The following is a 26290-nucleotide window of genomic DNA, read 5'->3' on the forward strand; positions in this document are numbered from 1 at the left end:
CATGACTGCACCCCAAATTCCTCATGCAATGATAGCTGCAGCCATTCTGAGGCAGAGCGACCTATCCCATCAGTATTCTGGGTTTCCTGTGTTGTACCCTTCAGTGTATTGTTCTTTGTAGAATGCTTTAGCATCAGGGCCATATCCTTTCCCCTGGCAAGGCCTCCATACCATCTCCACCCAGAAGCAGAACTAGCCAAGATTCTATGCCAAGAATGTGACTCTCAGACCATCCCTTACTGATCTACAGCCACTCTTTACATAACCATGTTTAGCATCTGTCCATATTATACTCCCACCCGTGTTGCCTCTCCCTTTCATGTCTTAAACAAGGACAGGTCTGGTAAGCTTTAGAGAAATGGCTATTCTGTGACCATCATACATTTTCCATTCTTTTTAAACTTCTGTCTCAGAAGTCATTAATCGGGTGTGATCATTGAGTGATATAATGTGTTTTTCTACCCCATACACACCTCCTGAACTACCTCCGCTGCCTCATACTGTATTCCGTGGTACACCTCACCATAAAAAGGAAGAGATCTGTTTCCTGCATCTTTGGTCTCCACAGTTGTCAGTGTTATATTGGCAGTGAGGCTATCTCTTCCACAACAAGCTGAAAGACCATAATATATATATATATATATATATATATATATATATATATATATATATATATATATACACACACCATTTTTGTGGTTAAATACACTGAGAACCCATATCACATATGGAATTTCCTTACTCTGAGGGTCTGATTAAATGCTTACCAGAAGAGAAGGTATATATTTTTGAACTTATTTTATACACAAACCAGCACTGGAAGCTATATAACCATGTCTAAGTACATTTTAGGAAATTGAAAGTTCTTATCGGTTTCTTTATCCTGTTAAATTACAAGTGGTAAATGGAAGTACAGGATTCAGTGTTGGGTATTCATAGTTTAATTCTAGATGCTCTGAAAAGTACATAAATTCAGAGACTGTTTCTGGAGCCCACTCCCCATCGCTGCTGTCTCTGTTAGGTTTGCAGTACATCTGGAATTTTTCTGGCTATTGACCTGTGTAAACTGATTTACCTACTGCTGCTGTGTTTTGGGATCTGGATTATTTATTATAGCAATAACCCACGCCTGGGTGTGGGTAATGCTAAATTTACCCACGGTTGGCGTGGTTTGGTCCCGAGGCTAGGCCCGATAGACCAAACAAAGCCAACCGTGGTAATTTAGGCATTACCCACACCCAGAAGTGGGTTATTGCTATTATACCATGACATTATTTAAGAAAAGAAACTATTACTTTTCTTAAATAATGGCATAGTATAATGCCTGTTTACTGCCCTTCCGCAGATGTCTGGCATCCGGCAGTTCTGATGTACTGCGCCTGCGCAGTACATCAGAGTTGAGCAAAAGCAGCGAGAAAGCAAGATCTCCGTTGCTTTTAGTGTCTCGCTATGTTAAATGAGTTTAACATAGCGAGACAGTTTTAAAATAAGCAACGGACATCTCCGTTGCTTTTTTTAAACTGTCTCGCTATGTTAAAATCATTTAACATAGCGACACTAAAAAGCAACGGAGATCTTGCTTTCTCCGTTGCCTTCAATGTCTCGCTATGTTAAATGGGTTTAACATAGCGAGACAGCTTTAAAATAAGCAACGGAGATCTCCGTTCCTTATTTTAAAGCTGTCTCGCTATGTTAAACCCATTTAACATAGCGAGACAGCGTTTTAAAAAAACGAGTTATACTAATGGAAAAAAGTCCGGGCGACCGGACCTTTTTCCATTAGTATAACTCGATTTACAACGGGCACGCTGGCCAATCAGCGTGCACGTTTTGGGGGGGTCATGGTATAATAAAGTATTATTCCCACAACAGATGCCTGAATTCATATTTTGGTACTGACAATGCAGTGAACAAAATTTGGGAGGGGTGCTGATCTCCTGAAGCACCCTTCATGAGATGGAATGTTTAATCAAGGTCTCATCCTCCTGAAATGGTAGTGGGTTAGGTGGATATTAAAGATTACAAAACACTTAACTGAAAGGAGAATTGGTGTTTGTTATGCAACAAATCGGCAGAAGTACAAAATAAGGCGCGTACAGAACAGAACCAGTTGTAACAGAACAATATTGCATGTGAGTGATCCTCATATCTTAACAGCATACATTTTAACAATGGCAGTTTAACACTTCATTTGTGCATATTGCAGTTAGTCAATCATCCTGCTGGTGAACTGCATTGCATAAAACATAACATAATGTGTTTCTATATCTATTTCTTATAGTAATGTAGTAAATCTAAACATCACACTCTCCATACTTTTTCATGTGCTCTGAACATCCATATAATTATGCAGTCTGTAAAATACTACAACATATGGGCCACATTCTGTAACTAAAAATGCAGATGCACTTTATCTCATAAATTCTAAACATTTAACATTTAAAAAACAAATGATACACACTCCCAATGCCCTTTTATATTGTGACCATAAACAATACATGCAGTATGTACCTTATAATTCAAATTGTCTTTCATCTGTAACATTCCATGTGAACAAAATTACATAAAGTTGAACAGTTTGTCCTCAGTGTGTTATAACAGCAGATGTTGTAAATCTTTCTTTTGTTTTAGAGGTTTTAAGACATAACTCTGGCCATATGTTTTGATAAAGGATTTAAAAGGCATTTCAGAATCTGCATCTGCCAGTTTCTAATTGGGTAGAAAACAAATACGAGAAATGTTCTGTTTTTCTTCTCATTCCCTGAAATAAATAGAGTCATGAATCCACAAATGTATTTCAACCAGGAAAAACTGCTACAATGGGTAGGGGTACACCTCTGTCCTAAAAGTAATACCCAAAGCTTCAGCTTCTGTATAAAAAAAATAATGCCTTGTAACACACTGTCCCTTGCATCAGCTTTCTGTGCACTTCCCTGAGTTTAAATATTAATCCAGCCTTTGCATTCCCATTTACATAATACACAAATATTTTTCCAAGTCTTAAACATTATGGCCAGCATTTTCAAATCATTAGTATAGAGTCAGGGAAAATTATCTAACTTCAGCACAGTGCTTCTGGAAATAAGTTGTCTATAAAACCATTAACGCAAACATTGGTACATAACATAAAGAAGACAGGTCTCAGTGTGGGCATTCTTGTTTCAGTACCATATTTGCCCAAAAAACACTGACTAATCCCCCTTTAATATCTATTTTCAGTATACTGGTTTTATAGCAGCTACTTAGATGAGTTGTAACTTTGTTCAGGAAGCCACACGTACTTAGAGTTGTACATAAACTAGAAAGAGTCACAATGTTAAAATCCTTTTGAACATCCAAAGTTACAAAAGGTTCTCCTCCAAATCTTGACCCTACCAGAAATACTCATCTATTAAATCTAATGGCTCAGGCTTCCTCAACTGTCTTCACTGTCCAAGTTTTCTGTACCATCCAGTAGTACTGGTCGCACCACTGTTTTGTACCCCTTACTTTTCAGCTTCTTTGGCATTCTTCTGTCACACACTTACCCTGACACTTTGTACTAGTTGGATGCAGCCTCTCTGCTTCTAACTTTAACCTCCTTATTCAGACTTTCTTTCTTCTCAACCACACCTTCCAGATACTTGAAGCTTTAACCTGTTCCACTGTATCCCTTTTATTTAAATTTTTTACTTCTGATTTTCCCCTTTGCTAGACAGAAACTTCTCCATTGCCTGTTTCATTTGATTTTCCTTTGCAAACAAAAGCACAGGAAAAGACTGCTTAAGACCATTTATTTTTAAATAAGACATCTCAAGAATTCCTGTCTTGTGTTTTTGTCCTTTTGGTGCCACAAACATTGCCTTATCTGTACTCAGATTAATCCCCATTGCTGAAATTCCTGTTTAAAGTATGCTTATAATTTCATATCATCTGTTTACAGCTGCTTCCTTGATCTGTCTTCTCTGTCCTGTTTGCTGATGTAGTCCATTACCAGTATGAACAACAGAGAACTCAGACCTGAGCCCTGATGCACACCCACTCCTACCAGGAACCCCTCTTTGAGTCTGAACTCAGTTCATACATGTGTCACTGGGGCCCAATACACAACCTGCACTAATTAGCTATGTGCATGTGTGTGCATGCATACAAAAATATGTAAGGATAAAGCAAGTCATTAGAAAATGTATGGATATATGTCTGCTACTGCTTTTCCTGCCTCTGTGATTAAGGTTCATAGTAGTATCATCTTTAAACTGTGTCTTACAAAAATAGCTAGATTTGTTTTCATACCATAATTTATTAACCAGTAAATAGTCTCAAATCATAACAATTTTACATACTTCTATAACCTATGCTTTACTACCTACATTCTGTTCACTGGACATTTACACAAGGCTTTAATTCTGTTTACATCACTGGTCTTAAATAACCTACTGACCCTTTTGCTTCCTTCTACCCTGTTGACCTCTATTTGCTCTCAATATTTATGTTTAATTTGTACAATTTTAGTATATATTGTACATTTTTGTTATGTTGCCCTTTGCTAGCTACATCTGTCACTCTCATACCTTGTACTATGTATGCTTACTTTTTTATTCAACTTGCTGGTTGTAATTTAGTTTGTACGGTTTTAGTATGCTGTCTTTTGCTTGTTGCATCTGTCACTATCATACCTTGTATTATGTTATGCTTAGTTCTTGTTTTAGCTACTCATAGTATTTACGTGTGGTCATGTAAAGTAGTCTGTGTATTCTCCTAGTACTTGTATTATTGTTTGGAGTGTTTCTCCTCAGATCTCCGCTGAAAAAGGGCTAGTTACCCAGTCGGACTAACCCAGTTAACAAATGTCAAATAAATAAAATAAATAATAAATGCATTCCGCCAAATCATTACATATTATAACATACTACTTACTACACATGAGTAAAGTTATTTTATTTTGTAGTCTTTTAGAATGCATAGCATTTTGTGTCTTAACCACAGTGAATTTTTTCTAGATCCACGTTGATTCGTCGAAGACAGTTTCAATGAATGCACAAACCTCGAAAACAGTTTACCAAAACCACCTGCTACAAGCATTAAAAGACATTTTTTTGCAGGGGTCAAGTCTCTCTGCATCCCCAAGTGGGGAACACCACCCCAGAATTATATACACCAACTCTGTGGTTGCACAACAGTGGAGAATTTTGGTGAGCTGCCTTCGATTTCTTTAGTCCTCAAAACTGCCTTCAATGACATGACATGCTCACAGTTTCTCTTCCCTCTTCCATACTGCCTTCCTGCTGCACCCTAACAGGAATTAAGTAACCCTTTTGCACACTGCCCTGTACCCGTGAATTGATCTGTTTGCTAATAGCATTGTTTTTCTATCCTTATAGACATGCCCCTTCATTTTGTATAATGTGTACCACACCCTGCCAGAAGGTAGCTGAAGGTGGTGTCCTAACTAACTTACCACGATATGAACATTCATGCATGTAATCTGTTACTTTTTTCTATGTGATTTTATCTCTGCGCTTGCCAGACTTGAGTCCATTCTTTCCTGTGCCACTCCGTAGTGAGGAAGTGAGCGACAAATTGAGGGGGGTTGTCATCCAGGAAGTTCATATAATTTCACTGGCAGACATTTATCTGAACGCTGATGGATTGAAAACAACTTTCAGTGAACATATGAGTTAATTTGCATTTTTTTGTAAGTGGACAAGCCTCAATGTACCACCCCATTCAGGGGGACTCCAACATCCTGAATACTTAATTGTACATAGTCTGAGATTGCACAGTAGTGGAGAGAAAACTCCACATTGGTGAAAGTTGTTTTGGTGATATTTCCTTAGTTTATTGGCATTCAGACATGCATCGACTGTCATGTTTCCCTTCCAGGTACCGATGGAGGTATTTGTGACCTCACTCACATCACTAATATGGGCAATAAAGGCATGTGAGTGAAGTGGGCATCTGTGTCAGCACAGAGGTATACTACATCCTTTCTGTACATGTGAGTGCTGCCACCCAAATGTTAATGAGAGCTACTGTCATGGACTTTGTAAGCCAAATCCATATCCCACTTAATGGCTGTGATTTCATTGCAAGGCTTCATCTGCATGTAGTGAAATAGCCAAATGGACCACCACACTTTCTCCTCAAGTAGTCAAAACACTACTAGCCACTCACTTGCAGCCCCCCCCCCCCCCGACTTGGCTCTTTCTGTGTCCAAACTGTTATTCGAATTAAGGTAATTTCAGTCATAGTTGGGCTTTATCCCTCTATGTCAAGGAGCTGGGCTGTAATTTATTACTCATTTGTGCATGAGCATCACACTCAAAATAGATTTTAAACTGCCCAACATTAAAAACATACCTTTGGGTGAACCCAGAAACAAAACATTTTGCATGTGTTTAGTCACATCTCATTCATAGTTTAAAAGTATGTCAACTTTCCAAGGCCGTGGGTGTAAACTCCCATTATCTGTCAGTTTTTCCAGGGTGATGACAGTAACCAGACTTCCATGTTCTTAAATTATAAACTGTAAGGTGAATTTAGGCTTAACATCATACGTATTGACATCATTGAGTTGTGACACCAAAATCTTTCTACTCGGAATGGCATTCAGCAACAACATTCTCAGGCTAAAATTTGTCCAAGTGAAAATATGCCTCAGAACTAATGTCAAAAATATTTTACACCTTTTATGAATTAGAACATGTTTGTCTGCAATTTTAAATCCCATCATAGGGTCATAGATAAGATCTCTTTAGACTTCTTTAGAAGTCTAGCCATACATTTTCACAAAGTTTTAGCCCTTATATTTTATGTACAAATAATCCAGATAAGAGCAGACCATTTACATGTTGCCACTATCCATGAAACACATGGATGCTAAACCGGTGTGAATTTGCAGTTTCCAATCCATTTGTTCAGATTACATTTGAATAGTGTAAGAGCAGCAGTTTGCTTTATGTTGAGAGGAAGACAATTCTAAAGAACTGACATTCCCTGTAATATATATCTATCCCTTCAACATGTTCTGTTTCTGTTGCAAAAGAGATTCAGATCTCTTGAGTGAATGTTGATGCCCTCATTGGACTTGCAGATGTACAGTAGGTATGAAAGGATAGGATCTTTTGAGGTTCCGTATGTGAACTAGGGATCACCTCCTAGTAACCCCTATGACCCCGAAAAGAAAAACAAGGTTTTGAGATGGTCTGCATAGTTTTTATGATTTAGACCCTTGATTTACTTAGTAAGAAAGCACTGCGGTTGTATGAGTTGTGTCATATGTTTGGACAGGTACATACTGAAGGCAACATTATTCTCAATGATCAGCCTGCTGAGTGCAGAATAAAGTAGAATGATAACATCCCTGGACCTGGATGCCTTACCTTGAGTAATACGCCTTCCAATGAAAGAACACGTTTGTACAATAGTGAATACATGGTGACTGAAGGACAGCTTGTTGTATGCATAGTTTCCTTGGTCTCTAACTGCTGGATTAGTTTTCAAGGTTATGTTGTCAATGTCATAGTTACAAGGAATATCTTGCAAGATGAAGGACACTATTATACTTTTCTTGGCAATCAGTTTTAGTCCATGGTTTTGACAACAGTTTTTGGTTTGGGAGATGGTGACTTGAATGATTTTGGTATCCTTTGGGCATTGTATGATGGTATTAACTTTACAGCAGAGCTGGTCAACCATAAACCCTTAACAATAGCTTTGACTTCTAAGGAGTAAATGCCAAAGAAGAGTGGCCAGTGACTGAATCCTTGGGTGCACCACTAGTGACAGGTCTTTTAGAGCAGGTAGAGTCACCCATCCTAATTTCCTGTGTTCTGTTTGTGAGCCAGAGTACTGTCCAATGGATTGCAAAGGCATTAACATTTTCCTGGGATAGTTTACTTATGATACTTAAGTGTGGGTGGTGTTGAGCACCTTTGTCAGAACTGGATATTCAGTATGTACTGATTTTCCCACTTACATTGCTTTAGTAACCTTCTTGAAATAATCAACTAGGTTAAGTAGGCAGGATCTGCCCTTAAAAAATCTGAACTGGCTCAGGTAGAGAATTTGTAAGTTAACTGTGTCCTCATTTATTAACTTTGTAATGATCCTTTACTTAGCCTTAGATAAGGCTGGTCAGACTTATGGGTCTATAATTGCCTGAGTCTGTTGATGCCTCACCTTTCTGCAAAAGGATGACAGTTGCTATCCCCCATTCATCTGGCACAAAGCCTATTTGGAGGCTGACATTTTGAATAGCTTCTGTAGGGAATCTAACAGGTTCTGTTTAAGCATGGCCAGTAAGCAGCTTGATATGTTATCCAACCCCATAGAGTGAGTGTTCTTGGCCTTTGATAGTGCCTGAGGACTTGTCCATGTGAGATTTGAGGAGGGGAGTAGATGCAGGTATGATATCTGGGAATGTAGGAGGGGCGAGGGGTAACGTTAGACCTAAATTGAACTAGTAGTAGATTGGCTATGTCCTCTAGGTCAAAGTATGTGATAGTATTTACTATTAGCTCTGCACAGTACTGGACACTGTTTCTAAGTTTTCTAACATAGTTATAGAAGGCTTTGTGGTTGTCCTTTGCCTGCTGCTTTGTGTTGGTCTTTTGCCTGGCTGCCAATTTGTACCTCATATTTGGCTTTGGTTGATTTGATCTAGGTCTGGAGTTCACTGCTAAGTTTAGCAAGAGTGTTTTTTACATATTGAGAGTTACAGAGTTACATGTATTTTTATGTCCACCAAGTTTTATTATTTTTTTTTAATTATAGAGCTAGTTCATATCTATTTTTACCACAAGGTTTATTTTTGAATTTAGCAATGAATTTATTTTGGAGGTGGAAGATTTCATCTATGCAGCTATTGGCATGAGCATAGAATTTGGCAGTAAAGGACTCTGCATAAGCAGAGGGATCATCAAGTTAGAAAGAGATGATGAATTTAGCCACATCATTCCTCCATTTCAGTAAATTCTCTAAGGTACTGGAGGATGCTTCTGGCTTCATTCTTAATGTAAATGTGACTGATTTGTGGTCTGATTTGACCAAGGAGGGAGTTAAAGTTGGTAGGGAGTAGCACTGTCCCATATTGGTGATGACCAAGTACAGGATTTTATTGCCACTAGTTGGGGTGCAGACTTGCTGATCCAGAGAGTTTGTATTGCCGAAGTCCAAACATCTCTTTACATACATGTTAAGAGGATGTAAACATCTCTGAGTTGATGGAGAGGTAGTTGAAGTCCACTAGTAGAATGGTGCCTAGCTTAATGCATAGGGACTCCATACTAGTTAGGAAGCAGTTATGGACTGAGGGGATGTAGAAGGGGTCCTAGAGTTTGCTATGATATGATAAGGGGTCTTGTTAACGGTAAATTGGATGTGGATGAGTTCTAGGTTGTTATCCAATCTAACTAGTCTGGAAATTATTTTTTTTCACAAATATGGATACATAGCCTCCTTTAGTGCCTTCATCTAGTGTGGGGGTCCTGAATGTGTGGTAGGCATTGAAACCCTGCACTGATAGGGCTTTAAGGTTTCCAACACCGAGTGACAACACCTTTATGTTATCCTGACTATGTTTTGTTATGTTGGAAGTTTTGAAGAACTGTTGTTACCTAAAAAAGGCACTATGTGGGTGGACAAAGCTTTAGTTAATATACAAAAGACTTGTGAGGATAGGTGCAGTCCATCCATGACAAAGCAGTTAGGACTGTATACCATCTCCTCCCAGGCTGATATACACTGGGCCCCCTATGAATGACACCAGAAGCTAAGATAATTGTTGAAACCAATAATCTATTGTTTGTAATGCTGCACCATTCCTGGTGATGGTCAAATACTGCGCAAGGCTAGATTCATACCTGTCTTGGTACATGTTCCAAGAAACCTGTTTTTGTTATTTGTAGTGTCTTCATATGAGAGTTTTGCCATCAGTAGAATTAAATAACTGCATTTCTCTTACACTCTGCCAGTTTGATTAAGTAGTAAATGTTTGTCAGTAAACATGAGACAATTGTTACATTGACTCAGGATTACCATTTCATTCATTTCAACCAATCATTTTGTTCAACAAATTTTTACAAGCAAAGTCTCTCTCTCTCTGGGGCTGATTTATTATATTTTGCATACCTTATCCTGATGGCATTATGCTTTAAAATGTTATTAGAATGCTGCAGTGTGTTGCAGTTTGCTTTGGTGTTTATACAGCCATTCTCTTAGCAGTTCCAGTACTATGATAAACAGGAAATGAAGCCATTACAGTATTTTGTGTAGCAACACAGTAGTACAGTATGTAGTACTTCTTTATCAGTAGCCTTGGATACAGAAGGCCTGTAAGTTTTCAGAGTATGTTCAGAATCAAACGTATACTCCACTGTTACTCTGCTTACAAAGCTGACCAGTCATCTGAAACAGAGAGCTGACTGCCCATCAGTGCTGAGTCTACTTCCATCTTAGTAACAGTAGGCTCTGATATGGTGCACACATTAACTCCACCCACCTCCTTCTCAAATACTGGGTCTCCTACTAACTCCATCCACCTTCTTCTTTAACATTATCTCTCAAATTAACACCACCAATCTCATTTTCTAATGCTGGTTGCCCAACTGTCAAAATAACTATCTTGGAAAATGACTTCTATGCTGGCCACATTCACCCATCTATATAAATACCATCTCAGGCTTTTTCTGAAAACAGTCAACAAGCCTAGGGTAATTAACCTCTTCAATAAAAGTAAATGACTAAAGCTGTTACGGTGTTTAGACAATTTTTCCAGGTTCTACCACAGGGTGTAATTTCTCTGGATTTTCGAGGTAAGCAATGTAACCTAACCTTTCTTAGAGGTACTGTACCAACCACTTACACTTAGGATGAACTGCACAAAGGCCATCCTGCTGCTGTACAACATTAAGGGCTGCTAGGCAAGGACACCGAAGTACTTTACCATGGACCTCATACTTTGCAAAGAAGGTAAGTACTGTAGCAATGAGGTAATATTTTAACAAAGTTAGTACCTTAATAGCAAACTAAACAGCAAGTACTTTAACAAGGAAGTAAGTACTTTTACGGTGAATTAGTACTTAAGGAACTTATAGTATAACAATGAGCTAGTACTTTAAAATAGAAATACTTTACCAAGTTATGCTGCACTTGGTTCTAATACCAACTCATTCCCTAGGATTCATTACTGATCGTATATACGCCACAGTCCACCTATGTGATATAAACGTGTTAGCATAATGAGCAGCAGCACTAATCAAATGTGCATGCTGCTCATTGCACCTGCACATTTGCAAGCACCTTTTCTTGGCCAGAAATAGTGTTTGCGGCTATAGAAAAGTGCTTACAAGCACAAGCACAGAATGTAAACAAAATGGCTCACATTAAGGCAATGCTGACAAATGAGTATGCACTCTAGCCCAAACATATTAAGGGCAGTTACAGGGAAAGAACAACAGAAGGACAGGAAGTGAACTTGGGGAATTGGTATACTAAATTGTGTTATGCTGAATAATTAATTAATGTTGAAGGGGAAATGTTTAAATTGTACTCATTTCCTGCAGGCAAATATGACGAAAGTGTATAATAAGCATTTCTGACATAAATCCTGCAATAGTGATGTAATGATAGTTAATACAAATGATAATTCTGCAGTTATGCACATAAATAAACATGCTAATAAAGGATGTGACAGGGACATAAAGCTGCAGTGTAACAAAAAGGTGTAAAAATGTGATATACATGCAAATGAAATGTTGACTTGAGATAACAGTTAGCATGGGCAGAAAGTACTTTATGGGGTGAATGCATAGAATGCAGTTATTGCATGTGAGATGTACATACAGGTAATTTATGTATGCAAGCTGCCGGCACCACTGTATTATCCACCTCAGGATGTATACACAAAACCAAAAGGGCCTTATAGCTTTAATGTCAGGTAAGTCAAAACTGGACATCTTTTGCGAAGAAATGACAGTGGCACCAACAGGAAAGGGGTGCATCACCTATGAGCATGGAATAGACAATCAAATGTTGTACAGTTATGTAAATGCTAAATTGTAATCTAATAACAAACAATATACACAAGTGACAAATGACTAGGCAGAGCAGATAGCATGTCATGAGCCCAGGTTCGCCATTGATGATTTGCAGACATGTAATAATGACCTTACTTATTTATTTATTCATTAGTTATTATTTATTTGCATTTTTTTACTTGGAGGTCTACTGGGCCAGGGCAAGACCATTTTCAGTAGAGGCCCGAGGAGAAAAGCTCCAAAAACAAACAACATGATAAAGCTGCAGAATCAAAATACAGAAATCAAGCAGCGATGGTACAGAACTCTACATTACAGAATAGGTAATACAATAAAATAGATAATATACTAGTTATACAGATGTTATATTTTAAGTATGCAAGCTAAACAAGAATACAGTTGATGACATTGGATAATAGTGAATGTGTAAACAATACAGTATTGCAGTTTTGCAGTAGAGAGCAAAAGATGGAATTACAGGGAACAGCAATTCAACAGAAACGACACAATAGAAAGTGTTGTAACAAAGGACCAATCATAGTTTCTGATAGTCTGGCAGCATGCCATACAATAAGAAATGTTTAAGGAATCACTCATATGCTTTAAGCTGTACAGGGTGACAAAAACAATTGCACTGTTAAAGGCATGTCCAGATGAAGACGTGCAGTCTTCTTCTTCTTTTGGCTTTTCCTAGTTAGGGGTCACCACAGCGGATCACCTGCCTGCTCATGATTGGCAGTGGAGTTTTACGGTGTTGAGGTGCCAGCCTGGTGCCCAACTTTCCACAAAAGGCACACAAACACATGCACTCACACCTAGGGCCAATTTAGAGTGTCCAATCCACCTACAGCATGTCTTTGGGATGTGGGAGGAAACCGGAACACCCGGAGGAAACCCACACGACCACAGGGAGGACATGCAAACTCCGCACAGAAGGCACCCCAGCCAAGGATTGAACCAGAGAGCCTCTTGCTGTGAGGCAGCAACACTTACCACGCTTTTACCAGAAAGGCTCATCCAGACTCTGCTACACTTTGCTGTGAAGGAAAGGTTAGTTTGCTGTTATTTTTTGTATTTCTGTATTGCCTTTCTATATTTTGAATACTGTAGTTTGTTTTCTTTACCTTGTGTTTTGCTTGCATTCTGTTTAACAGCATATTAAAACTTCAAAAGAGACCACAGCTCTCTCTGTTCTGAGTCAGGCAGAATTTTTCCCTCCCTCCCACCCATTTAAGTTGTCTTGTTAAATACCACTGTCTTTCTAGTTGCCCGCCTCTTATGTTAATCTGACCATATATCTCATTTCTCTCTACTTTCACTGGCTTATGTGAGTAATCACAAAACCATCACTTTTGAAATCCCACCCCTTCAATTATTTAAATTTATTGGCCATCCTACAGTATTTCATAGTACCAAAATACAAAAGTAACCACCCCTTTCAGTCCATCTTGCTGTTTTAAAAATAGTAACTCTCCACTAAACCTTAACTTTTTAAACAGGTAAAACTCAAGTTACCTACTTTCATATCTAACTTCTCTAGTGCACACTGCAGAGTGCATTCTTTTCAATCTTACCTTTAAGCATCCCTGTTACTAGCACTTTCTCTAATACCTAAAAAGATCATCTCTACTTGACTCCAAGTAGACTTTTCTCTATCTGTTAAACCTAGCACTTGCTCCTACAGTACTTATTACCTTGATACGGCACTCTTATAGATAGCACCCCAAAAAGGCAAACCCCCATTTCTCGGTCACCAACGTCCCCCAGAATCTCTTTTAAAGTTTTTTTGTCTAGTCCTTCTAGCATGTCGAGGGATCAGTTGCTAGTGTCCTCTCCTGCTCAGCTAGTGAACCTGGGAATATTGAGGCAATGTTACAATTGCCTCATGTACACAGACAACCCTCTCCTCCTCCCACAAAACACAAATACATGCGAGAGATGCAACTATACGGCCAAACTGGAGGCTGAGCTCTCTCAACATAGGACTGGCAAGACCAGTCAGGAGGAGAAGGTTACCACACACACTATAGACCCAGTCTAACATAGTACCATCACAACCTCAAATCATACACATAAACACACAAAGACATACTCGGCTCTGATCAAAAATCTACCAAAACAGCAGAGGCCACCAAAGCAGACACCCAAACAACCACCACCTCAGAACACAACACCTGCAACACATAGACCTCACAGTCAGAGTGTCAAACAGTCACAGCCCTTAAGGCCAAACACAATGCCAGACACACTAGTCATTGGTGACTCCATAGTCAGACACACTGACGTCCCGCTCACCAGACTGAGTAAGGAGAAGGTCACAGTAAGCTGCCTGTCGGGCGCTAGAATCCGCCACATAACGCAAGCACTCAGGTCTCTCAACAGCAGGTACAAATATGACTCAGTCATTGTCCACGCTGGTGTAAACGACCTGAGACGCACCTCCTTGGACTACATGAAAAGAGACATTGAGGAGCTCTCTGATTATGTAGCCCAGGCAGGTATGACCCTGACCTTGAGCAGTATCCTACCTTCACCAAGAATGATGCCACAATACAGAGATAAGATGATCAGCTTTAACAATTGGCTTAAACTCTGGTGTCATTCAAAGGGGATCCAATGTCTGTCTGCCTGGGATGACATGCTGGACAAGCCACGCTGCTTAAGGGACGGCTTGCACCTGTCACCCTGGGATTCCGGATATTGGCAAAGGCTCTTGCCACCCCATAGTGCCTTTTTAGGCAAGGCTCAAATTCTAAACCTACCACCCTAGAACACAAAAAGGAAAAAACTAAGGGTAATGCTGCTCAATGCCAGAAGTCTAAATCTCAAAATGCACGCACTCGAGGCCCTTCTCAGTATGGAGAACATCGATGTCTGTGCAGTGACAGAAACCTGGTTCAAGGCTCCTGAGAGCACCCCAGCACTATCAGGTTTTACCTCTTATCATGCGTTCCGCCCCAAAATCCGGACAATACCAAGAAAGGAGGGTATCCATATTCATCAAAGACACCCACACCTCAAGACTGGTGGCAACGCCGATGCATCGGAGACCATCCAGGTGCAATTAACCATAGGCAAGACTGCTCTGCAAATTGTAGCATGTTACAGGCCACCCTCACAAACTCAGGAACCTCACATGGCCTTCCTGAAAACACTAGAGGGATAAATGTATCACCAAACACCATCATACTAGGTGACTTCAATTACCCTAATATAGACTGGGAACACTACTCAAGCCCAAACACCCTAGCCCAAAAGTTCCTGGAATTCATAAACTCAAATGCCATGGAACAACTAGTCACCATCCCCACAAGAGGAGAAAACATACTTGATCTCATCATCACGAACATGGGAGCACAATGTTCAACACCGAAGTATACCCCTCACTGGTGAGATCAGATCACAAACTAATCTCGCTGGAGGTCCTCATCCCACCCCACCTGAAATAAAAAGACCACAGTAAAGAACTTCTCGAAAGCCGACTTCACACTTCTAAAGACTAGTGTGGTCTCCTTTAAGGCCCCGAGCTGACGGAAAACAGTACTCAAGCCGCTGAATCACTTACAAATGCCTTCTACCAGCACCTGCAGGACTGCATGGATAAGGCAATCCCAAGCAAAACAAAGACTCTTTGTACCAAAGGCAAGCGTCCACTCTGGTGGACCCCAGCCATAAACAAACTCTACAACAAAAGGAGGAAGCTACTACAAGATAGAGCAAAATCCTTAAAAGGTAAGACACCCTTGATCACTATAAGTAAAAACTAAGAGCTCTCATAAAATCATCCAAAGCAAATTTTGAGAGAAAAATAGCTAAAGACTCAAAAGACAATCATAAGGCCTTCTTTAGCTATGTTAGAAACCTGGGAGGAAACTCCCAGATATGCTCAGAACTAGTTCAAAATGATGTGAAGATTACTGATCCTACAGACATTGCCAACATACTGGCTGACAGGTTCAGTGCAAACTTCTCCCCTCCCCAAAAGGAGAGATATCTATACCAAGCGATTGCAGCCCCCAAACATCTCCAACGCACAAGTGAGAGCGGCTCTCTCCAAAGCAAAAACACAGCATCCATGGGACCTGATCGTGTCCCCGGCTGTGTGCTCCACGAACTCAACGAGGAATTAAACCCACAGCTAGGACAGCTGTTTAATCATAGTCTTACCTCTGGATACGTACCCAGGAGTGGCGCACTGCAACTGTGGTCCCACTTCACAAAGGCGGTGCCTCCACCGACCCTGGAAATTACCGCCCATTAGCTTGACAAGCCTTATCTGCAAAGCCATGGAGAGGATCATAATGGACCTCATAAATAAAGACATAGGGAATTTGCAGACTTTGGATCCATCCCAGTTTGGCTTTGTCAAAGGCAGATCATGCCTTCTAAACTTGGTTGACTTTTTGAAACAGTCACCAAAGCCATTGATGAGGGAAAGGCAGTCCATACAGCCTACCTCGATCTGGCGAAGGCCTTTGATACAATACCCCACTCGGGTATCATTGAAAAACTCATCAGCTTAAATGTTAACCCATACATCACAAGATGGGTTGCAAACTGGCTGAGTGACAGAACCCACAGGGTCAGAGTTGCTGGCGCCATGTCAGACTCAAAGCCTGTCACAAGTGGTGTACCACAGGGCTCAGTCCTGGGCCCACTCTTGTTTGGCATCTACTTTTCCGAAGTACAAGCAAACACAGGAAGGTTATGGCTGACAAAGTTTGCAGATGACTGCAAACTGGGTGCCATAGTAGAAAACACATCTGACACAGATATCCTTCAGAAGGGTCTCACAGAAACGGATAACTGGTGCCAGAGCCATGGCCTAAAGTTAAATGCCAAAAATGCATAGTCATACCCTTCGGGAAAAACAAGGTTACCCTAGCTACCAAATAGGTGGCAATCCACTGAGTACAGAAGAAGTTATCAGGGACCTGGGGACCCAGGTTGATAGTAGTCTGTCATTCGACACCCATGTAGCTAAAGTAGTTAGGAAGACCTTCTACATTGCCCACCTTATCATGAAGGGATTCTCATCTAGATCAAGGGAGGTCATAGTCTCTCTATACTCATCACTCATCAGACCAATGATTGAGTACAATGCTCCATTCGGAATGTATCTGACCCGACACTTGCAGCAGCTGGAGAGGCCACAAAAGTTCCTCACCAAAAAGATAAAGGGTCTCAAACATCTGTCCTATGCTGCCCGACTGAAAGAACTGCAGCTCTATTCAGTCGCTTACCGCTTGCTCAGAGGCGACCTTTGCCTAACATACAAGGCCATGTCAAACCCAGATTTGATGAATATGCTTCACCTCAAAAAATCTAGATCCGTCAGAGCCACAAGGGCGGGAGACTTAAACCTCGACACGGCTATTAATAGGACGTGCTGGAGGGATAGATTCATCACCCAAAGACTCCCTATGCTGTGGAATAAAATCCCGGTATATGTGAGGCAGAGCACCTCGCTGGCCTTGTTCAAGAGAAATCTTGACCAATGGATGGGAGATCGCAGATATACCCCAGGGATTACCTCAGTGTCACTGCTCAACAGAGGCACAGCAAAATAATGGGTATAGTTCCCCATACTAAAGGGGTGGCGTAAGCCACAAAACTATGGGCTAGGCTTGTAAATGCCCTCGGGCAGATAGCCTAGTATGAACCTATGAACCTATGAACCTATGTACCAGATGAAGACATGCAATACAGAGCATAATTATCTTGTGAATAAGTAATTATTATGAGCAATGAATGACATAAAAAACATTAGCATCATGCTATTTTCAAACATGTGCCAAAACAGATATCAGTGAGATGCATAGCAGTCATGGTTGCCACAGAAATATGCATATTGGTCATGTCATGAAAAACACCCTTGAAGGGCTTACAGCAGTTTTCTGTCATATAAGGTATATGGATGACCTACCTGGTAGGAAAAGGCCTGAAAAAGGTGTCCCTTTGAGTGTGCCATAAATACCACATGTATAAGCCACTGCTGCCTGATACATTTACAGACATATGTTGCCAGATTCAAACCCCCGCCTATTATACAAGGTTTTTTTCCTGACTTCTATATGGACTGTATGTGCCACATCAGATAGCAATGGAGGCTGTCACTAATAACTGAATTGAATGTGTGCATTAAGACAGGATATATGAATATAATATGAACAACTGAATTTATTTACAATGCTGGAAAGGAAGTACACATGTTACTGTCCACACAACAGTGAGCATTAAAATATCAATGCTTCTTTGACAAGAAAGCTGTTTCCATCATGTAGGGCACACAGTGTCCCAGAAGTGAACCACAGTGTATCTGTGTAGGTATGTTATATAAGCCAGTAGTCAGTGCACATGCCACAGTAGCACTCAAAGCACGACATACCCTGAAAAAACATTTCACTGCCATGCATCACAACCTGTGATAATATATCATTGTCCAACTTAAAAATGGATATCCATAACTACATAGAATCGTTTATATGTAACATCAGGAAATTCAAAGAATGTTGCCCCTGTCAGGAATTGAACAGCAAACCATATGACTCATGACATGTGGATAAGTCACAAGTGCCCCAGCAGAAATGTCAACACTATTATGACACCTATGCTAACGTATTACATCAGATGTATGTGTAGTAAGCAATCTTTGACATGAAAAGGATGGTAGAGGACTCTCAAACTATAAATGGACACATTATAACTGTGGTGGATGCCATTCATGCATTACAGTATAAGGTACAACAGCTAACAGGCAATACATGTGGATGTTGAACATATGCGCATTTGACAATAGAAAATACATGATATTTTACAGGACGAATGCAGCATGGTATAAATGTCCCTTTAATTGTGAGATATGCCGTTATGTGAAGGCATTACATCATGTTATTGCTCTAAGGGATCTGTGTGCCTGTAATTGCTGTAGTAAGTCAGCAACAGACAGCATATTGTCACATTCCCTTGTGCCAGAAGATAACACTTCCTACATATGTTATGTAAGGAAAATGTAATCACGTCATTACTCTGAATAAAAGCATTGCTGTGTAACAAATTGTCATAGCTTTTAGTGAGAAGATCAACATCAAGATGTGTACAGAACAAATGTGCTTGACAAGTGTTAAGTGGCATGTACAGTCACAATAACACTGACACAATGTAGTTTGAGCAGTAATGAATGGATTTGAAATAATTACCTAAGATCACAAGCTAAACATGACTGTTTGAATCACAAGTGCCATGTGACTCTGTTGAGGTACAACTGAGACAGTGCACAGTTAAATGGATGACATCACCAGTGTTTATGCTAAAATGTGGTTGAAGTACACACTAACACTGTACAGCTGCACATATATGTCTTTGAAGAGTAGTATACACAGTATGATGATGAAAGACACACTCACTGCTGGCCTCAGACATCCTGCATATGTAGTTACACAATGTACAAAGCACACTATCAAAGTCACACAACACAGGAGAATGTGCACTCTGAATGTCACATACTGCAGGTATGTTAGCAGGATGTAATCACTGTGTGACCAAAATGTTATTTACCTGTGGTTGCTAGGATTAGCTAGTGTCACATAGTGCCACTGTAATTCACTCTCATAATTAGTAGTATACATATGGTGCAGCGGTAGCGTTGTTGCCTCACAGCAAGAGGTTCTCCTGTTTGATTCTTGGCTGGAGTACGGGGAGTGCCTTCTGTGTGGAGTCTGCATGTCCTCCCCGTGGTTGGGTGGGCATTCGAAAGACATACATAAATGAGCATGCCTTCTTTGAAGGTTGAACATTGAGCTGGCACCTCGGCGTTCATCAAAATCTACTGCCAATCATTAGCGGACCGAAGTTCCGCTGTGGTGACCCCTAACCGGGAAAAGCCGAAAGACAACAACAACAACATAAAGGTAGTTGTGAGGTGGCCAACTGTATGACAATAATTACTGTCACATATTAAATGGACTTAACATAGCTTAGCACAGTGGCCCAAAGTGCCACATAGTAATGTGGATAAAAGCAATCAAATCCCAAGATATTGCCATACGCTGTGTACTTGCATTTAGTCTGAGTTGCATTTGTTGACTGGTCCAGGCATTGCACAAATGCAGAGGTGGAAGATTAATAATACAGAAGGAAGGAGATACATTGACATGGTGACATTGAGGCAGGGACAAAGTCAATTATGACAGATAAAAGACAATGGTGGCTCACAACAATAGGTAGCCAACAAGTACACATAACTTGCTATACCAAAACACTCAGTAACCCTTAGCTAATGGCTGGATAAGAACCCTTGAAATAATTCAAACATCTTTCTCGACTCGTGAGTATTAGCTCATCATGACACAAGGAATTACTACTTCACAGCATTAAAATAACACAACTGAAGTACACTGAAACTTAATGAAGCAGAAGGGATGAACAGGGAGACAAATGCAGAGAGGACTAGCAACAACAAAATTTGTGGTACATGAAACAACTTTCTGGTGTTTTAGTCTTAGTTATTAAATCATCATTAACCTGTTCTGCTCTGTACAATAAACTGCTTGCTATAGGTACAAATAAGGGGTGGGAGAATGCAATAAACATGAATACTTTACCAGGATAAGGCTGGCTTAATAAATGTCCCTGTTGGGGCAGCAGTGTTTTTGAAAATTATGTCTGGCTGCCCTATTCAAATTTTATGTTTAGGGAATGTTTTATATAGATATAAATACAGACATTTGCAGTTAAATATATGATAGGAATATGAAACGTCATGAAGTAATAAACTAACATACAGCTGTAATCGAACCTGTAACACTATGCAAACTCATTAGGTTATAAACAGGGTAGTATTTCAACATGCCAAATAGGAACTCCTACTTTAATACTTACAGCAGCTTAAGAACTGTTACATTAACTGTTCCACAAGTATTATTTTTTGTCTGTCTTTACGCTGTATTCCTATAGCAGAGTGGATTTAAGCACATTTGTATAAAAGTAACCAGAACACTGCAGATTAAATTGAAATCTTCAGCTTTTGTGATAAAAAGTTAAACATTCAGTGTCAGTCAGCATTACTGTGCTATGCCAAACCCCATGCAAATGCTGAGGACATAAAGTGGAGGCTTTTCTATGGGCTATTTCTAGCCATGTGTATTATGTGTTTATCAATTTTTGACAAGATTAAACATGTGAAAAATGGGTGGATAGGATAATGGTGAAAATAGGGTTGGCAAGTAGAAGATAGTATACAGGAAAAAGAATATAGGAATTTAAAGGCGGGTTGTGGGAGACCACCATAGCTATCCACTTCGCAATGTAAATGTCCAATTGTATACATAATTCCATGACTTTGCAGTCACTACACCAATGATGGGTGTCAACAACAGAATAATGTTGTATGGCCAATCGGATTGAATCAATTGTGTCAAGATGACACACAGGTGAAGTGGAGAGATATGTAAGGGGTGACATTTTTTGTGGGACAAGCACCCTCATAACTGTCATCACTGTCTTCTGCAGCAGCTCCCTGGAACAGTGCCAGATCTAACATTATCTTTGCAATGCAATGCAGAACCTTTTCCACCATGCTAATATGTTCACCGAGGCCCCTGTCCATTATATCCTCCACTGGATCTACTTCACGACTGAATACTCAAAATACTGAATTTCATTTAACTGAGACCACAATACCTAATTTTCAAAATTCTGAAAACTTATTTGACTGAGTCTCATTATACTGAAAGCTGACAATGCTGAATTTCAAAATACTGAATTTTAAGCCATAGACATTATGTGTGTTTCCCTTCACCTGTGACTTGGTTGTGATAAAAGAAATTACTGTAATTTAAAGAGATGACTGTCAGAATACTGATAGTAGTGCAAGTGTATCCCTTTCTTTCCATCTGATACCTCATTTCATTAACTATGCTCTCATAATATCAAGTCTATCTCTGTTTTATTGCCATATGTTATATTTAACAATGCTTAAAGTACTCCCTTTAATATGGACATTTCTTACCAAGGAGCAGTCACTATGGTCATTAAAGCCAGCATTTGAATGTTAGGACTGTTGATCTCCTAACTCAATCAATGTACTTAAATAATTTTTGTTAATTTTCTTCTCTCGCACTCACCCTCAGTAGGTATATATCAAAGAGTGTTGACTGTAAAAGCTGATTTTTCCTGCAGTCAAAATAATCATAGACAATTGAAAGACATTAACTGGGAACACTTCTCAGTGCTCATCCTTGCATTGCTAGGGCATGTGCATTTAATCATTTAGGTCCTTACATCATGTTTACATTCCTTACACTTAGTACGGCTTTTGGTATTCTTGAATGCTAATGATTTTGCCCCTAATTTGCATATTCACAATGCTCACAGGGCTGATTCTGCACTATATAAAGGTAATTGTGCATCTAATGCCCTTGGATCTTACTAGGCAGACTGTTTTGAAACAAAGAGGTCAGTACTGCTATAAAAACAATACATTGTAAAATTTCTACAGTGCTGTATTGTAAAGGTATGTTGCTATTTAATTTGCACTTCTGAGGAAGACTATGCTCTTTTTCTTGTTACATTTGCATTGTGATACTTACCAGACATCTTTCCTTTCCATTCCTTACATTCTGGTACTTCTAGATTACAGGCTGCTAGCCCACCTGCACATGGTAAGTGCACATTTATTTATTGTTAATATTGTATATAAAGTAGATTCAGGTCTATATGACAGTAAAGTTTGTGTAGATTTAGCATCTGCTAAAAAGTTTAACATACCTTTAGTATAAGGAAAATATGTGAGCAATTTTATTCTCCATTTTTCTGTTTGTTGTGTCTATAACTTGTTATCACAGATGATCCTCAGAGTGGTACTGTGGAACTCCTACCACCTGACATCGGAGTATCAGCAGCCTCTGATGATGATGGTGGTGATGAAGGGATACAGTCTGGGATGCAGAGGGTCAGTCTGACACAGATACTGTGATGCCCACATCCCCTGCCCATATTTCAGACAGAGTTAGTATGCCTACACATACCCATGGCACAGAGACCTCTGATGTAGGACAGGGGGTGGCACAGTTGATTAGTCTAATGTGGTTACTCTGGTTGTAGAGCCAGTTGCTTCTCTCAGTAACCATCATGAGGGGCATGGTGCCGCACAGGATGATTGGTAGGGGAGCACAGAAGAGGCCTGCTATCCACTCTCCTCCTGAAGTTGATGTGTCATTAGACACCACCAACCATATGTGTAGGGCCATAGTGGAGGCATAGTGAAGGCACAGGCATGTTCTACCAGGGCCTCAGAAGAGATAGTGCAACTACTAAATGTCAGACGTTCTGATATGAGTGACTGCCTGAACCATGTGGACAACTCCTTAAACAGGATGAATGACACATTGGATTGGGAGTTTCTGTGATAGGGAAGGAGGGTATCCATGTGGCCAGAGAGCTACTACATCTTCTGGTGTTTGCAGGCATGGCCATGTAAGGTCCCACTACCACAGTGACACTAAATGCACTGCTCCATCAGTGATTGTAGTGACCACACTAAGACATGGTAGGCCATGAGGTTGTGGTTCTGGAGGGAGCTGTGAGGAGAGTTCATCCAGTAGACAACACTCACATTCAGGTAGCATCAAAACCTCTAGCCAGGACCATGGAAGTAGCCTTGGAATTCATGGCAAAGGTGGTTCTTGTGGTCAGGGATGATGACACTGAAATGAGGAGTCTACCATTCACTGCTCACATCTGTCCGAGATGCCATGATGTAGTCGTAGCACAGTGCTTGATTGTGTTCATGGAGACACACGCACATAGAAAAAAAATCAGCTGCCCATACTATTTCACACACATACAAACTGTCTGAACAGTACTGTTGTGTGCTGTACATCTGTTGTTAACTAGCCCTAAACACTGTATACTCTGATAGATATTTGTGTTTCTTACTCACACACCCTCACTTCTTTGGTGTCAGCCTTGCCCTCCTACCCCCTACCCCATCCTGTGCAAATGATGATGGCTGTGCCCTGCCCTTTGCACATGTTTTTGTGACTTAGGGTTGCATATATGTCTGATGCACATAGCGGATAGCTAATGCTTGCTTATTCACATGACTGGATTTATCAGTATGTATTGCAGAGGAAAAGTTGTTAATTTCTTGTTCCTACTTATTTGTAAATGATTGCTTCTATAATTGTTGAACCGCATTGTATTTCACTTAGTATTGTCATTATAGAAGTGGAAGCATTAGGTACTTCAGTCTTGCTTTTTGGTATTGTGGTACAAATAAAGGTATAATTAACCTGTTCAACGTTCTATGGCTAGTGGTCATTTGAAATGCTTGATGCACACTATTGTTTTTAATATATAACTGTATATTGGAAATTGGAAAATATTACAGAGGAAATATTTCTGACGTAATTGTACACCTCAGTCAACTGCTCTGCTTGGGGTGTATATATATATATATATATATATATATATATATATATATATATATATATATATATATATATATATATATATATATATATATATATATATATATATATTTATATATATATATGGGAGCGCTACAGAATCCTGAAAGCTCAAAATCCTGAAGCCCAAAATCCTGAGACCAAAATCCTGAAAGTTCAAAATCCCGAAAACTCAAAATACTGAAAACACAAAATCCTGAAAACACACAGGATACTTATTCCAGCACAAGTACATGCAAAAAGAAATAAAACACAAACTATATTACTGTTTTGCAAGTATAAGCAGAGGGGCAAGCCCCCTGCACCCCCCACGTGGGGGGCTGCGGCCCCCACACCCGCTACTACTTATATATATCAACTCCAAGATTGCACTTAGTGTGGTGAAGTGCAATCTCGGAGTTGATATATTTAAGTAGCAGGGGGTGGGGGGGCGCAGAAGAGTAATATGTTTCTGTATGTACTTGTAGTGGAATATAGTAAGTGTTTGTATCCTGTGTGTTTTCAGGATTTTAAGTTTTCAGTATTTTTAATTTTCGGGATTTTGAACTTTCAGGATTTTGGTCTCAGGATTTTGGGCTTCAGGATTTTGGGCTTTCAGGATTCTGTAGCGCTTCCATATATATATATATATATATATATATATATATATATATATATATATATATTTCCATATGAGAGTAATCAGTTATTTTAACTTTTTTCTTTACAGTTTCTACACTTACCTTATCATTAGTGCTGGTATAAATTGTATTCTTGGAGGGTTGTCCCTGTCTGATACTATCAGAACACAGCCATTGTTAAGTAAAGGTTGCGAAGTCTGGCAGATATCAGTTTGCCTATTTGTATGGGCATGGGATCTTAGGCATTGACCTAGGTAACAATTGCATGTGCTATCCTTTGCCTCTTAGCTACAACCAGGACATACATTGAATGCCTCCATCTGCCAGCACCGTCTGCAGCTGGTAGTTCTCCCTCAGACTCCTCATCTGTACCTGCTGCTGTTGCTGGTCCTGCCTATGGTCCTTAAAAATGTGCCCCTTTCTGTCCTTGTTGAAGCTGTTTCTTGAGAATTATATTATGTAACATGGCATAGACTGTAAGTATTTCCACAGAGGTGCCTGAGTTGTATTGCAGTGCACATCCTGGTGTGTCTATACACTGTAACCTTGATTTAAGCAAACCAAACATACGTTGTATGATGTTCATAGTTTGAGTGCGGGCCTCATTGTATCCTTGCTCATTGGGGTTGTGTGGATTTCTCATGGGTGTCATGAGCCAGGACTCCAGTGCATAACCTGCACCCCCCTACTAGATCCCCTGAGGAATGTCATCCCTAGCAAATCTGGTGTACAGCTCACAAGTGTGCCATACATGTGAGCCATGTAGAACTGCCTGAGTTACCTACGCAAACATTGTAGATGATCTGTTGGGCATTACCGATAACCTGTCAGTTACAGAGTGGAAATCTCTTCAATTGATGTACTTCTTTCCCTTTAAAAAAATAAATAAATAAAAAATAAAAAAAGAGGCATAAACGAGGCTAAGAGGGAATATAGGAGGAAGGTACTAAACCACTTTGAGGACATTTGGAATACCAGATGGTTGTGGCAGGGTATACAACAAATTATGGACTATAAAACGAGAGCTGCACAATGTGATGATAACACTGATTTCCTAGACAGGCTGAATACTTTTTTTTGAAAGATTTCAGGAGAGAAACATCACAACTGTGCAAAGATTACACACAGAGCAGTATGATGCAGTACTTAGCCTTAGCCCAATGGAAGTAAAAAAGGTGCTACA

General features: G+C 39.8%; 1 protein-coding gene across 4 annotated transcripts in view; it reads right to left on the bottom strand.

The window, feature by feature from the left end:
* Nucleotides 1-26290, bottom strand: part of SRPX2 (sushi repeat containing protein X-linked 2) — a 473560-nt gene that overhangs the window by 239703 nt on the left and 207567 nt on the right. The gene's annotated exons all lie outside the window — the stretch shown is intronic.

This window comes from Protopterus annectens, chromosome 15.part0 (genome assembly GCF_019279795.1).
Source record: "Protopterus annectens isolate FY-2018-M chromosome 15.part0, PAN1.0, whole genome shotgun sequence".
NCBI lineage: Eukaryota > Metazoa > Chordata > Ceratodontiformes > Protopteridae > Protopterus > Protopterus annectens.